This window comes from Rhinoderma darwinii, chromosome 5, assembly GCF_050947455.1.
Source record: "Rhinoderma darwinii isolate aRhiDar2 chromosome 5, aRhiDar2.hap1, whole genome shotgun sequence".
NCBI classification, from domain to species: Eukaryota; Metazoa; Chordata; class Amphibia; order Anura; family Rhinodermatidae; genus Rhinoderma; species Rhinoderma darwinii.
Genome location: NC_134691.1, coordinates 72,639,776 through 72,656,014, shown reverse-complemented (window position 1 = coordinate 72,656,014; position 16,239 = coordinate 72,639,776). Strand labels below are relative to the sequence as shown.

The 16,239-nt window shown below is 48.0% G+C and overlaps 1 protein-coding gene across 2 annotated transcripts in view; it reads right to left on the bottom strand.

Moving 5' to 3' along the window:
- The window catches only part of PREX2 (phosphatidylinositol-3,4,5-trisphosphate dependent Rac exchange factor 2), a 340,136-nt gene that overhangs the window by 194,347 nt on the left and 129,550 nt on the right, over positions 1 to 16,239 (bottom strand). The window lies entirely within an intron of this gene.

Sequence of the window (16,239 nt, the reverse complement as noted above, 5' to 3'; positions counted from 1 at the left end):
ATATTGGTACTAAAGTTAGTAAGCTATAAGAGTGATCTGAAAATGGAGCAGGGCACCTGCTAAAATTTTAAGCTCCTCGTGGTTGCCCCAAATTCTCATCAGCAGTTTATAGACCTCTGTTAACCCCTGTTAACAATAGACTGCCTGTTTAATAACAGTTTATAATGATGCACAGAGAAACCATTGCTACACAAGATACTGTAAATTAAATTGGATCGAAACATACATTAAACTGACCATTGTTAACATTACAAGCTAGGTTCAACTGAGTGAAAACATCCACTTGGTGTCGGTGCACTGGCTGCAGTTTAGGATTCAGGACACAGATATACTGATATACTGACTGCAACTACAATAATATAACAAAACAAAGCTTCTCACAACATGCTGACCTACATCCGCAATGAAATACTTTGATCGTTGGCAGTTATTTCTTCCAGCTGTTAATAGCATGTCATGTAGTACTGCATTCTCCAAAACATGGCTATCCACAATAAAAAGAATGACTTGCTGAAAGTCTATTAGAGACCTGATCAACACATTTCACTTCAGAGGACTCAGCATATTATTACCACTGTGTTTCATGGTACCAAAATGTATTCGGCAAGAAACAGATGGTGCATTTTGATTTGTTTTGAGATTTTATTTTCAGAGTAAGACAGATGCAGCCACTTGGTAAGGAAACTGCTCTGTTTTGACTATGCACTTTTTTTTTTTAATGAGTTTATTTAATCATTTTGTCTTGAAGATATATAATGGTGAATCTATAAACAAATTATATCCATATTTAGTGACAGCACATATTTTTGGACAGGGTCCTTATTTTAATACTAGTTATTATTTATTTTAGTATGTTTTAAAATAGTTATATTAGCATTATATTAGACAATTCTAGAGGAATCCTTTCGGCCAAACATTGTGGAGTAGACCGAAACCACAGTACCACGGTAATAACACTTACATAGTTTTTGTCTCAAGTCTTCAGGCTAAATTAACTCTCACGTATTGATGCTTGGGTGTTGGTGCCAGGCAATTTAGAAGGGAAGATTAAGTGGCCAAGGGTCTACTTGTGAGTTAGTGGTTTGTGAATATAAGAAATCTAAACGAGCTTTATTCTCATAGGATACATAACATTTACCCACTATGGATGGGAGATATAGATCTTCCTATTTTATTGTACAGCCTTCTATGTATGCCAGGCCAGTTCATGGGGTAAGAAGTGATTTATTTGTCTGCAACTTGTCCTATGAATGTAATTTTAGTAGTAAATACAATAGAGTGACTGGAGACATGTTTTTTTTACACCTTAGGCCCCCTTTGGGAACCTGTGCATCCAGAAGGGCACAATTATAGCATACAAAATTGTAAAGATGATTATTTGAACTTGCATACCTAGCTCAACTTCTGCTATAAGAAGACCTTCCATTACAAGAGTTTAAGGGCTTTTAGGTTTCTTTATGCTCTACTGATTCCAAGGGGTTGTCCGCTACCTGGACAACTGATGACCTATCCACCGGATAGATCATCAGTATATCAGTATATCATCAGTGTGGGTCCGACACCCGGGAACCCGCATTGATCAGCCACTCTGGTGGCCTGCGGGCACCGGATGTTATGGTACATAATGCTATGTACGCAGCCGGAAGCAGTTTGCTCCGTACATAGCATAGCGGCCCTGCTGCAGCTCGGCCACTATTCCATGGCCAGAGCCAACTGCTTCCAGCATGTACGTCTGGTGCCCATGGGCAGCCAGAGCGGCTTAACGGTGCGGGGTCCGGGTGTCGGATGTACTGATGAAATATCCAGTGGATAGGTCATCAGTTGTCCGTTAGTGGACAACCCATTTAACATCAAACCTGTCATGGTTATTTATGCCAATTTAGAGCTATGGGTAAAGGTCTTGCCTCCCCCCAAAAAAATTAAATGATTTATGATTTTATTGGATATGTGATGAAAGTGAGTCTTGGAAATACCTTCTGCTTTAAGAAGGCTTTTTTTAAATTTATTTACAAAATGAAACAGTACATCAATTTTTCAGCAATTAGAGTGAAGTTAGATGTGTCATCAAAAATGTTGTGATATAAAAAAAAAATTGAATAACTCTTATTTAATAGATCAATTTTTCTTTACCAGGGGAAGCATAAATCATTGTGGTAATATTAATAACAGTATATGGCATCAGTGTTGTCATCTATAATTGTCCTGTTATGTATTAGAAAACAAAATGATAAAAGTAGTCACACCTAACAGCGCAAAGACGGCAATAATTAAGATTTCAGAGATGAAACAAAACTGTGATTAGCTTCACTTCAGTGGAGTGCACCAACCTCTAGATAAAAGCAATTACATTTCAATATATTTGTGTACAACGTTCATTAAAACATCAGCCAAGCGGAAAAGAAAGCTGTACTAAAAGAATGAATGTATTAAACTGTAAAACTATGAGGCTCTTATCTAGACTGCTCATAAAAACATGCACGTCCTTTTAGAATTACATAATTTTTTGGGTTATTCAGCAAGCCATTAAAATGTTGAAAAGCTATTTTGAGAAAAGTTTATACCAGCTGTGCACATTGCTTAGATGTACTTTGTGTGATGAAGGCATGTAAACATTCAATTGTTTTACCTTCTGCGTTTTCATGATTTATAAATCTGCTTATCAGATAACATTTATACAGATTTTCTGGTGTCATCACAAACACTATTCTCTCCAAGCTTTGACATATAGGATTCAACCAACCTGACTGAATAACAATTACTAGGCCAGAGTAATGCCAGCTTTGGCTATGCCAAGGGGAGGTAACAGCACTTGCTATGATGTCCACGGTCGCTGATCGACGGCATCCCCCTCTTACTGGCAGAAGCGACCGCAGGACTCTGAATCCCCGCTGTTTTTTCCTTCCCCAGGGACATTGGTGTTCTCTGCTCTCCGCCTCCTCCTCCCCCGGAATGTGCCCATAGGGCGCGCGCTGGTGCATGTTCTTAAAGGGCCACCGCGTGCACGACGAAATGCGTCCCCAGCCTATCCTATTTAAGGAACCCTGCCCACTAGTACAGTGCCTAAGAAATTTTGTACTAACCTTGTGTTAGTCTGCAAAGGTTCCATAGCCTGTTCCTGTATTCTGTGTCTGTGACGACTTCAGTGTCTGGTGTCCGTGTCAAGTCCAGTATCCGTGATGACTTCAGTATCCGTGTCTGGTGTCCGTGTCAAGTCCAGTTTCCGTGATGACTTCAGTATACGTGTCCAGTGTCTGTGTCAAGTCCTGTATCCGTGACGACTTCTGTATCCGTATCCCGTGTCCATGACGACTCAGATAATCCATCACAATCCAGTTTACGATAATCCGGCACAAGCCAGTTTACGATAATCCGGCTCAAGCCAGTTTACAGCTATCCGACACCAGCCTGCCATCCAGGTGACCTCAACCCAGTGACAGTTATATAATTGTTTGACCAGCCTCTACTCTGTTACGGCGGAGTGGCCCAGTGGGTCCACAACCCCGATGGATGTTACACTTGCACACTGAAGTATAACCAATTCATAGAATGACAAGATATATTAAATCTTTCTGGTGGCCAAACCAGTGACTTGTGGCTCTCAGGTTCTTTACATGTGACTATCAGGCTGTTGGCAGCTGCAGTTACAATTCTGCTTCATGGGCAGTGGTGGCTGTAGAACTTCAATCATGTGTAGTCTTATTATAATAATACACAGTAGCCCTACCCTTATAAGTATGTAGAATATTTAATGATCCAGGATCTGTGAGGTCCCATCAGATGGAATGCACACCAGTCCCAATAAAGTGACGGTTTTAGTCTTGTTTGCTGGGAAAGGAGGTTCCACGTGCATGAGATCAACCTATTATGATGTACAGTGAAGGAACTAAGTATTTGATCCCTTGCTGATTTTGTAAGTTTGCCCACTGTCAAAGACATGAACAGTCTAGAATTTTTATTTTTAGGCTAGGTTAATTGTACCAGTGAGAGAAAGATTATATAAAAAAAAAAAACTGAAAATAACATTGTCAAAATTATATATATTTATTTGCATTGTGCACAGAGAAATAAGTATTTGATCCCTTTGGCAAACAAGACTTAATACTTGGTGGCAAAACCCTTGTTGGCAAGCACAGCAGTCAGACGTTTTTTGTAGTTGATGATGAGGTTTGCACACATGTTAGATGGAATTTTGGCCCACTCCTCTTTGCAGATCATCTGTAAATCATTAAGATTTCGAGGCTGTCGCTTGGCAACTCGGATCTTCAGCTCCCTCCATAAGTTTTCGATGGGATTAAGGTCTGGAGACTGGCTAGGCCACTCCATGACCTTAATTGGCTGTATGTTTCGGGTCATTGTCGTGCTGGAAGACCCAGCCACGAGCCATTTTTAATGTCCTGGTGGAGGGAAGGATGTTGTCACTCAGGATTTGATGGTCATGGCTCCATCCATTCTCCCATTGATGCGGTGAAGTAGTCTTGTGCCCTTAGCAGAGAAACACCCCCAAAACATAATGTTTTCACCTCCATGCTTGACAGTGGGGACGGTGTTCTTTGGGTCATAGGCAGCATTTCTCTTCCTCCAAACACGGCGAATTGAGTTAATGCCAAAGAGCTCAATTTTAGTCTCATCTGACCACAGCACCTTCTTCCAATCACTCTCAGAATCATCCAGATGTTCACTTGCAAACTTCAGACGGGCCTGAACATGTGCCTTCTTGAGCTGGGGGACCTTGCGGGCACTGCAGGATTTTAATCCATTACGGCGTAATGTGTTACTGTAATGGCCGGAAGGAGGTGAAGGGAAAGTGAGCCCTAATCTACCCACCGCCCTGTCCCTGCCTACTTGCAACGACCCGCCCTAGGCGACGAGGTACAACTGGGCGGCGGTCCCTACGCTGTCTAAGTGCACAGGAAAACAAACAGGGAACATGCAAGGGAAGGGGCAGTAGCCACGGAACGCCACGAGGAAACGGAGCGGCGAACGGACAGTCAGGACCAGGACGAAGTGAGTACACCCAAGCGGGCAAGGAGACAGAAGCAAGCCAGGGGCAAAGCAAAGCAGGTCAAGAGAACTGCAGCAAGGCAGAAGCACGGCAGAAGCAGGCTGGAGCAAGCAGCAGTGGGGCCAGGAATCCAAAAGAATTACAAGCACTGAGGGAGAGAACAGGGCAGGTAATAAAGGACAGGGGGCGGAGCTAACTCCGACAGACCAGGCCGCGATAGGCTCTCCCACTCCTGAGCCTGCCACCCTGGTTGGTGGGAGATGGTGTCAGTCGAACAGGTCTGGCCTCAGGTGTGGATTGATTAATCCCAGGAGTATACCTAGATGAAGTACCTGGCAGATCCCTAACAGTACTCCCCCTTTTATGAGGGGCCACCGGACCCTTACTAAGGGGACCCGGTTTAGTGGGGAAGAGAAGGTGGAACCTCCTGATCAATACCCCAGCGTGAACATCACGGGCAGGTACCCAAGTCCTCTCCAATGGACCAGGTACTGGAGGGAGCCCTGGACCATCCTACTGTCCATAATCTTGGCCACCTCGAATTCCACCCCCTCAGGGGTGAGAACGGGAACAGGAGGTATCCTCGAGGGGGACCAGGATGGGGAGCAGCGTTTAAGGAGGGAGGCATGGAAGACGTCATGTATGCGAAATGATGGGGGGAGCTCCAGACGGAAGGATACAGGGTTGAGGACTTCAATGATCTTATAAGGTCCAACAAATCGGGGAGCAAACTTCCTGGACGGGACCTTAAGGCGCAAGTTCCTGGACGACAACCAGACCAAATCCCCGACGACAAACCGGGGGTTAGCAGAACGTCTACTATCCGCCTGAATCTTTTGTGCGCTCTGGGACGCCTCTAGGTTCTTCTGAACCTGGGCCCAGACAGTGCACAGTTCCCGATGAACATCCTCTACCTCAGGATTATTGGAACAACCAGGGGAGACGGAGGAGAATCTTGGGTTAAACCCGAAATTACAGAAAAACGGGGAGACCCCTGACGAGTTACTGACCCGGTTATTCAAGGAAAATTCAGCAAGGGGAAGGAATGAGACCCAATCGAATTGACAGTCAGAGATGAAACATCTTAAATATTGTTCCAGGGATTGGTTGGTCCTTTCCGTTTGGCCATTAGTTTCGGGATGGAAGGCGGAGGAGAAGGACAGATCAATCTCCAACTTTTTACAAAAAGCTCTCCAAAATAAGGAAACAAATTGTACCCCTCTGTCAGAAACGATATTGACTGGGGCCCCATGGAGACGCAGGATGTGTTTCACAAACAAAGAAGCTAACGTCTTGGCGTTAGGTAGCTTCTTAAGGGGCACAAAGTGGCACATCTTGCTGAAGCGGTCGACTACCACCCACACCACCGACTTGCCCTGAGATGGAGGCAAATCGGTGATAAAATCCATGGAGATATGGGTCCAAGGTCTCTGGGGAATGGGCAAGGAACGTAGTAGGCCCGCAGGTCGGGACCTAGGGGTTTTGGACCTAGCGCAAACCTCACAAGCGGCGACGTAAGCCCTAACGTCTTTAGGCAACCCAGGCCACCAATAGTTTCTGGTAATGAGGTGTTTGGTGCCCAAGATGCCAGGATGACCAGATAGAGCGGAGTCATGGTTTTCCCTGAGTACCCTCAGCCGGTATTGCAGGGGAACAAACAGTTTGTCCCCAGGGACGTTCCCGGGAGCTGCACCCTGATCAGCCGCGATATCAGAAGCTAAATCAGAATCCGTGGCAGAGACGATTATACCAGGGGGTAAAATACAAGCAGGATCCTTCTCAGAAGGAGGGCTGGCCATGAAACTACGTGACAGAGCATCAGCCTTAATATTCTTGGACCCAGCCCTATAGGTATCCAAGAAATTAAATCTGGTAAAGAATAGTGCCCACCGAGCTTGTCTAGGATTAAGCCTCCGGGCCGATTCTAGGAAAACCAGATTCTTGTGATCCGTAAGGACCGTTACCTGGTGTCTGGCCCCCTCCAGGAAGTGCCGCCACTCCTCAAAAGCCAATTTAATGGCTAGAAGTTCGCGGTTGCCAATATCATAGTTACTCTCCGTGGGCGAAAACTTCCTAGAGAAGTAAGCACAGGGGCGGAGATGGGTGAGGGAGCTGGTACCCTGGGACAAGACGGCCCCCACTCCCACCTCGGAAGCGTCAACCTCCACAATAAATGGCTCCTCTTGGTTGGGCTGAATCAGCACGGGGGCCGAGATAAAGCACTTCTTGAGGGTCTCAAAGGCCAGGACGGCCTCAGGGGGCCAATGGAGGACATCAGCACCCTTGCGGGTAAGGTCCGTAAGAGGCTTAGCGACGACCGAGAAGTTGGCAATAAATCTCCTGTAATAGTTGGCGAACCCTAAAAAACACTGTAACGCCTTAAGGGAGGCAGGTTGGACCCATTCCGCCACAGCCTGAACCTTGGCAGGGTCCATGCGGAATTCATGAGGAGTGAGAATTTGCCCTAAAAATGGTATCTCCTGTACCCCAAAGACACATTTTTCAGTCTTAGCAAACAGATTATTCTCCCGAAGGACCTGGAGCACCTTCCTGACATGCTCCACGTGGGAGGACCAGTCCTTGGAAAACACCAGTATGTCATCAAGGTACACAACAAGAAAATTACCCAGGTACTCTCTCAGGATTTCATTAATAAAATTCTGGAAGACAGCAGGGGCATTACACAACCCAAAGGGCATGACCAGGTATTCGAAATGACCCTCGGGTGTGTTGAACGCAGTTTTCCACTCATCCCCCTCTTTGATGCGGATAAGGTTATATGCCCCCCGTAGATCGAACTTAGAAAACCATTGGGCTCCCTGAACCTGATTAAAAAGATCCGGAATCAAAGGAAGTGGGTACTGGTTCCTTACGGTGACCTTATTCAGGTTACGATAATCAATGCACGGCCTAAGACCACCATCCTTCTTCCCCACGAAGAAGAAGCCAGCACCTACAGGAGAAGTCGAGGGGCGAATGAAACCCTTGGCCAGGCATTCTTGGATATACACCCTCATGGCTTCACGTTCAGGACATGAAAGATTAAATATCCTACCCTTAGGAAGCTTGGCACCAGGCACCAAATCGATAGCGCAATCGTAATCTCTATGGGGGGGCAACACCTCGGAGGCCTCCTTAGAAAACACATCGGCGAAGTCCTGAACAAACTCAGGAAGCGTGTTTACCTCCTCCCGGGGAGAAATAGAGTTAACAGAAAGACATGACATAAGACATTCATTACCCCATTTGGTGAGATCCCCAGTATTCCAATCAAACGTGGGATTATGCAACTGCAACCAGGGAAGGCCTAAAACCAGATCACACGATAATCCCTGCATCACCAGTACAGAGCACTGCTCCAAATGCATGGAGCCAACAAGGAGTTCAAAAACAGGGGTATGCTGAGTAAAATAACCATTAGCAAGGGGAGTTGAGTCGATTCCTACTACAGGGATAGGATAAGGTAAATCAATACAAGGCATCTTTAGAGACATAGCAAATTCCGCAGACATGATATTAGCAGATGACCCTGAATCCACGAAAGCACTGCCCGTGGCAGCCCGGCCAGCAAACGAGACCTGAAAGGGAAGCAAAATTTTATTGCGTTTCACATTAACGGGAAATACCTGTGCGCCCAAGTGACCTCCCCGATGATCACTTAGGCGCGGAAGTTTTCCGGCTTCTTATTCTTGCGCCTGGGACAGGTGTTCAGTAGATGCTTGTCGTCCCCACAGTAGAAGCAGAGACCATTCATTCTGCGAAACTCCCTACGTTGTCGAGGGGACATGGAGGCCCCGAGTTGCATAGGTACCTCCGAGTCCTCCGTGGAGGGGCGAGGAGACGGGACCTCGGGGGGGATCGCAGAAAAGTCAGAGGGGAGCACACTGAAGCGTTCTAGCTGACGTTCCCTGAGACGTCGGTCAAGTCGTACTGCTAGGGCCATAACCTGGTCAAGGGAGTCAGACGAGGGGTAGCTAACCAGCAGATCCTTCAGGGCGTCAGATAATCCTAACCTAAACTGGCACCTTAGGGCCGGATCGTTCCACTGAGAAGCTACGCACCACTTCCTAAAATCAGAACAGTATTCCTCAACCGGTCTCCTACCCTGACGTAAGGTCACCAGCTGACTCTCGGCTAAGGCAGTCCTGTCAGTCTCGTCGTAAATGAGTCCGAGGGCAGAGAAAAAACGATCAACAGAGGAAAGTTCAGGGGCGTCAGGAGCCAAGGAGAAGGCCCACTCTTGGGGCCCTTCCTGGAGTCGGGATATGATGATACCCACCCGCTGGTTCTCGGAACCTGAGGAGTGGGGCTTTAGGCGGAAATACAGTCTGCAACTCTCCCGGAAGGAGAGAAACGTCTTACGGTCCCCTGAGAACCGGTCAGGTAACTTGAGGTCGGGTTCTAGAGGTGAGGTGAGGGGTACTACTAAAGCAGCGTCACCCTGATTGACCCTTTGGGCCAGGGCCTGGACCTGTAGTGAGAGGCCCTGCATCTGCTGGGCCAGGGTCTCAAGGGGGTCCATGATAGCGTCAGCGTAGGAGAAATGGTAGACTAGGTAAGGGCTTGTAATTATGTAATGGCCGGAAGGAGGTGAAGGGAAAGTGAGCCCTAATCTACCCACCGCCCTGTCCCTGCCTACTTGCAACGACCCGCCCTAGGCGACGAGGTACAACTGGGCGGCGGTCCCTACGCTGTCTAAGTGCACAGGAAAACAAACAGGGAACATGCAAGGGAAGGGGCAGTAGCGACGGAACGCCACGAGGAAACGGAGCGGCGAACGGACAGTCAGGACCAGGACGAAGTGAGTACACCCAAGCGGGCAAGGAGACAGAAGCAAGCCAGGGGCAAAGCAAAGCAGGTCAAGAGAACTGCAGCAAGGCAGAAGCACGGCAGAAGCAGGCTGGAGCAAGCAGCAGTGGGGCCAGGAATCCAAAAGAATTACAAGCACTGAGGGAGAGAACAGGGCAGGTAATAAAGGACAGGGGGCGGAGCTAACTCCGACAGACCAGGCCGCGATAGGCTCTCCCACTCCTGAGCCTGCCACCCTGTTTGGTGGGAGATGGTGTCAGTCGAACAGGTCTGGCCTCAGGTGTGGATTGATTAATCCCAGGAGTATACCTAGATGAAGTACCTGGCAGATCCCTAACAGTTACCAATGGTTTTCTTGGTGACTGTGGTCCCAGCTGCCTTGAGATCATTAACAAGTTCCCCCGTGTAGTTTTCGGCTGAGCTCTCACCTTCCTCAGGATAAAGGATACCCCACGAGGTGAGATTTTGCATGGAGCCCCAGATCAATGTCGATTGACAGTCATTTTGTATGTCTTCCATTTTCTTACTATTGCACCAACAGTTGTCTCCTTCTCACCCAGCGTCTTACTTATGGTTTTGTAGCCCATTCCAGCCTTGTGCAGGTCTATGATCTTGTCCCTGACATCCTTAGAAAGCTCTTTGGTCTTGCCCATGTTGTAGAGTTTAGAGTCAGACTGATTAATTGAGTGTGTGGACAGGAGTGTTTTATACAGGTGACCATTTAAGACAGCTGTCTTTAATGCAGGCACCAAGTTGATTTGGAGCGTGTAACTGGTCTGGAGGAGGCTGAACTCTTAATGGTTGGTAGGGGATCAAGTACTTATTTCTCTGTACACAATGCAAATAAATATATATAATTTTGACAATGTGATTTTCTTTTTTTTTTTATATAATCTATCTCTCACTGGTAAAATTAACCTAGCCTAAAAATTCTAGACTGTTCATGTCTTTGACAGTGGGCAAACTACAAAATCAGCAAGGGATCAAATACTTATTTCCTTCACTGTATGGGAGAAATGGAATAGGGCTAAAAAAGGCAGACCCCTACGACCAATGCCTTATGACCTATACTATCAATAAAACATTAATGTGGGAAAACCCCCTTTTGAAAAAAATGTACAGTAACAATCAGTCCAAAAGTATGTGGCCATCTGACCATCAAACAATATATAAACCTGTTGGACATCCCATTCCAAAGCCTTGGGCGTTAATATGGAGGGGCCCCCTTATTGAAGCTATAACAGTCTCCACTCTTCTGGGAAGAGTTTCCACAAGATTTTGGAGTGCGTCTGTGGGAATTTGTGTCCATTCTGCCAAAACAGCATTTGTAAGGTTAGAAACTGATATTGGACGAGCAGGTCTTTCTTGCAATGGGCATTACAATTCATCCCAAAGGTGTTCGATGGGGTTCAGCTCAGAGCTCTATGCAGGCCACAGTTCCTCCACACCAAACTTTTCTGACCATGCCTTTATGGACCTTGCTTTGTGCACTGGGGCACAGTCATGCTAAAACAGGAAATGGCCTTCCTAAAACTGTTCTCACTAATTTGGAAGCATACAATTGTCTAAAATGTCTTTGTATGCTGAAGCATTACCCTTTACTGGAAATAAGGGGCCTAGCCCGAACCCTGAAAAACAAGCCTAGTGTAATGGCAGGGGGTAGGGAGACGGACAAGTGAGCCCTAATCTACCCGCCACTCTGACCCTGCCTACTTGCAACGACCCGCCCTAGGCGACGGGGTACAACTGGGCGGCGGTCCCTGCGCTCAGTAAGTGCACGACAAACACGACAAACATACAAAGGAACACAAGCAAGGAAAAGGGGCCGTTGCCCACGGCAACACCGTGAGCAACCAGAGTGGTGAACGAGCCGAGTCAAGCCAGGAGTGTGCGAGGTACAAAACGAAAAGCAGAAGAGTAGTCGGTAAGCCAGGGTCTGTATGGAGCAGGATCAAAAATAGCAGGAGCTGTAGCTGGGCCAGGAAACCACAAGGAGGGAAACACAAGCAATAACAAGCACCGAGGGACAGGAAGTGCAGGCTTAAATAGATCGAGGGCGGGAGCTAGCTGAGTCTGGCCAGGTTACGATAGGCTCTCCCACTCCTAAGCCTGCCAGCCTGAATGGTGGAAGCAGGAGTCAGTCTCAGGGATGTATTCTCAGGTGCTGACTGTTCTGGGAGTTAACCCCGAAGCTGTGCCTGGCAGATCCTTTACAGTACCCCCCCTTTTATGAGGGGCCACCGGACCCTTTCTAAGTGGACCTGGCTTACTGGGGAAACGCAGGTGGAACCTCCTGACCAATACCCCAGCGTGAACATCCCGGGCGGGTACCCAAGTCCTCTCCTCGGGCCCGTATCCTCTCCAATGGACCAGGTACTGGAGGGAGCCTTGGACCATCTTGCTGTCCACAATCCTGGCCACCTCGAATTCCACCCCCTCCGGGGTGAGGATGGGAACAGGAGGTCTCCTCGAGGGAGCCAAGGACGGGGAGCAGCGTTTGAGGAGGGAGGCATGAAACACGTCGTGTATCCGAAAAGACGGGGGTAACTCCAGCCGGAAGGAGACAGGATTGAGGACCTCAATGACCTTATATGGCCCAATAAACCGGGGAGCAAACTTCTTGGACGGAACCTTGAGACGCAAGTTCCTAGACGACAACCACACCAGATCCCCGACCATAAACAGGGGGTTAGCAGAACGTTTTCTATCAGCCTGAGTTTTTTGTACGCTCTGGGACACCTCTAGGTTTTTCTGAACCTGGGCCCAGACTGTGCACAGTTCCCGATGAACGACCTCTACCTCGGGATTGTTGGAACTACCAGGTGAAACGGAGGAGAACCGTGGATTAAACCCAAAATTACAAAAAAAAGGAGAGACCCCTGACGAGTTACTGACCCGGTTATTAAGGGAAAATTCGGCGAGGGGAATGAAAGAGACCCAATCAAATTGACAGTCAGAGACAAAACACCTTAAGTATTGTTCTAGAGATTGATTAGTCCTCTCCGTTTGGCCATTGGTTTCAGGATGGAAGGCAGAGGAGAAGGACAGATCAATCCCCAACTTCATACAGAAGGCTCTCCAAAACAATGAAACAAATTGTACCCCTCTGTCCGAAACAATATTGACAGGGACCCCATGGAGACGCAGGATGTGTTTGACAAACAAGGTAGCCAACGTTTTGGCGTTGGGTAGTTTCTTGAGGGGCACAAAGTGGTACATCTTACTGAAGCGGTCCACCACCACCCACACCACCGACTTGCCTTGGGATGGAGGCAAATCGGTGATAAAATCCATGGAGATATGTGTCCAAGGTCTCTGGGGAATGGGCAACGAACGCAGTAAGCCCGCTGGTCGGGACCTGGGAGTCTTGGACCTGGCACAAACCTCACAAGCGGCGACGTAGGCCTTAACGTCTTTAGGCAACCCAGGCCACCAATAATTTCTGGTAATGAGGTGTTTGGTACCCATGGTGCCTGGATGGCCAGATAGTGCGGAGTCATGATTTTCCCTAAGTACCCTTAGCCGGAATTGCAGGGGAACAAACAGCTTGTTCTCAGGAAGGTTCCCGGGAGCTGCACCTTGATCAGCAGCAATATCAGAAACTAAATCAGAATCGATCGAGGAAATGATTATACCTGGAGGCAAAATACAAGCAGGATCTTCCTCCGAAGGAGGGCTGGCCATGAAGCTACGCGACAGTGCATCAGCCTTAATATTTTTAGACCCAGCCCTATAGGTAACCAAAAAATTGAATCTGGTAAAAAATAACGCCCATCGAGCTTGTCTCGGGTTTAGCCTCCGGGCAGATTCTAGGAAAACCAGATTCTTGTGGTCGGTAAGGACCGTTACCTGGTGCCTAGCCCCCTCCAGGAAGTGGCGCCACTCTTCAAATGCCCATTTAATGGCTAAGAGTTCGCGGTTGCCAATATCATAGTTACTTTCAGTTGGCGAAAACTTCCTGGAGAAGTAAGCACAGGGGCGGAGATGGGTGAGGGACCTGGTACCCTGGGACAAGACAGCCCCCACTCCCACCTCAGATGCGTCAACTTCCACGATAAATGGCTCCATTTGGTTGGGCTGAACCAGCACCGGGGCCGAGACAAAGCACTTCTTAAGGACCTCAAAAGCCTGGACAGCCTCAGGAGGCCAGTGGAGGAGATCAGCCCCTTTGCGAGTGAGGTCCGTAAGGGGCTTAGCGATGACCGAGAAGTTAGCAATAAATCTCCTGTAATAATTAGCGAACCCCAAAAAACACTGTAACGCCTTCAGGGAGGCAGGTTGGACCCATTCCGCCACAGCCTGAACCTTGGCGGGGTCCATGCGAAATTCATGAGGAGTGAGGATTTGACCCAAAAATGGAATCTCCTGTATCGCAAACACACATTTTTCGGTTTTGGCAAACAGTTTATTTTCCCGAAGGACCTGGAGCACCTTCCTGACATGCTCAATGTGGGAGGACCAGTCCTTGGAAAACACCAGTATGTCATCAAGGTACACTACCAGAAAAATCCCCAGGTAATTTCTCAAAATCTCATTTATGAAATTCTGGAAGACCGCAGGGGCATTACACAACCCAAAGGGCATGACGAGGTATTCGAAATGGCCTTCGGGCGTGTTAAACGCAGTCTTCCACTCATCCCCCTCTTTGATGCGAATAAGGTTATACGCCCCCCGTAGATCCAATTTAGAAAACCATTGGGCCCCCTGAACCTGATTAAAGAGATCAGGAATCAAAGGAAGGGGATACTGGTTCCTTACCGTGACCTTATTCAGGCTACGGTAGTCAATGCATGGCCTAAGACCACCATCCTTCTTCCCCACGAAGAAGAAGCCAGCACCTACCGGAGAAGAAGAGGGACGAATGTAACCCTTGGCCAGGGATTCCTGGATATACACTCTCATAGCTTCACGTTCGGGACAAGAAAGATTAAATATCCTACCCTTAGGAAGCTTAGCTCCTGGTACCAATTCGATAGCGCAATCGTATTCTCTATGAGGAGGTAACACTTCGGAGGCCTCCCTAGAGAAAACATCAGCGAAGTCCTGAACAAACTCTGGTAGCGTATTCGCCTCCTTAGCGGGAGAAATAGAATTAACAGAAAAACATGACGTACAACATTCATTACCCCATTTGGTTAGCTCCCCAGTATTCCAGTCAAACGTAGGATTATGCAACTGCAACCAGGGAAGACCTAGAACCAAATCGTACGATAATCCCTGCATCAACGGTACAGAGCACAGCTCCAAATGCATGGAGCCAACAAGGAGTTCAAAAACAGGGGTATGCTGTGTAAAATAACCATTAGCAAGAGGAGTGGAGTCGATACCCACTACCGGGACAGGTTTAGGCAAATCAATCAGAGGCATAGCAAGGGACATAGCAAATTCCACAGACATGATATTAGTAGAGGACCCAGAATCCACGAAGGCACTGCCGGTAGCAGACCTACCACCAAAAGAGACCTGAAAGGGAAGCAAGATCTTAGTACGTTTCATATTTACGGGAAATACCTGTGCGCCCAAGTGACCTCCCCGATGATCACTTAGACGCGGAAGTTCTCTGGCTGCAATCTTACGCTTAGGACAGTTGTTCACTTGATGCTTGTCGTCCCCACAGTAGAAGCAGAGACCATTCTTCCTGCGGAATTCTCTACGTTGTTGGGGGGACACGGAGGCCCCGAGTTGCATAGGTATCTCTGAATCTTTCGGGGAGGAACGAAGCAACGGAGCTTCGGGAGGCATCATGGGGGAGTCGGAGGAGAAAACACATAAACGTTCACGTTGTCGTTCCCTGAGACGTCGGTCAAGTCGTATCGCTAAAGCCATAACCTGGTCTAGGGAGTCAGAAGAGGGATAGCTAACTAGCAGGTCTTTCAGGGCATTCGACAGACCCAACCTAAACTGGCACCTTAAGGCAGGGTCATTCCACCGAGAAGCTACGCACCATTTCCGAAAGTCAGAGCAATACTCCTCAACAGGTCTCTTACCCTGACTTAAGGTCACCAGCTGACTCTCGGCAAAGGCAGTCCTGTCAGTCTCGTCATAAATAAGTCCGAGAGCAGAAAAGAAACAATCAACGGAGGAAAGTTCAGGGGCGTCAGGAGCCAAGGAGAAGGCCCACTCTTTGGGCCCTTCCTGGAGCCGGGACATAATTATACCCACCCGCTGGCTCTCAGAACCTGAGGAATGAGGCTTTAAACGAAAGTAAAGCCTACAACTCTCCCGAAAGGAGAGAAAAGCCCTCCGGTCCCCTGAGAACCGGTCGGGCAACTTGAGGTGGGGTTCAAGAGGTGCGGTGGGGGGAACTACCAGGGTAGCATCAGGCTGGTTGACCCTCTGAGCCAGGGCCTGAACCTGTAGGGAGAGACCCTGCATTTGCTGAGCCAGGGTCTCGCGGGGATCCATAGTGGTGTCAGGGACCAGGGGTA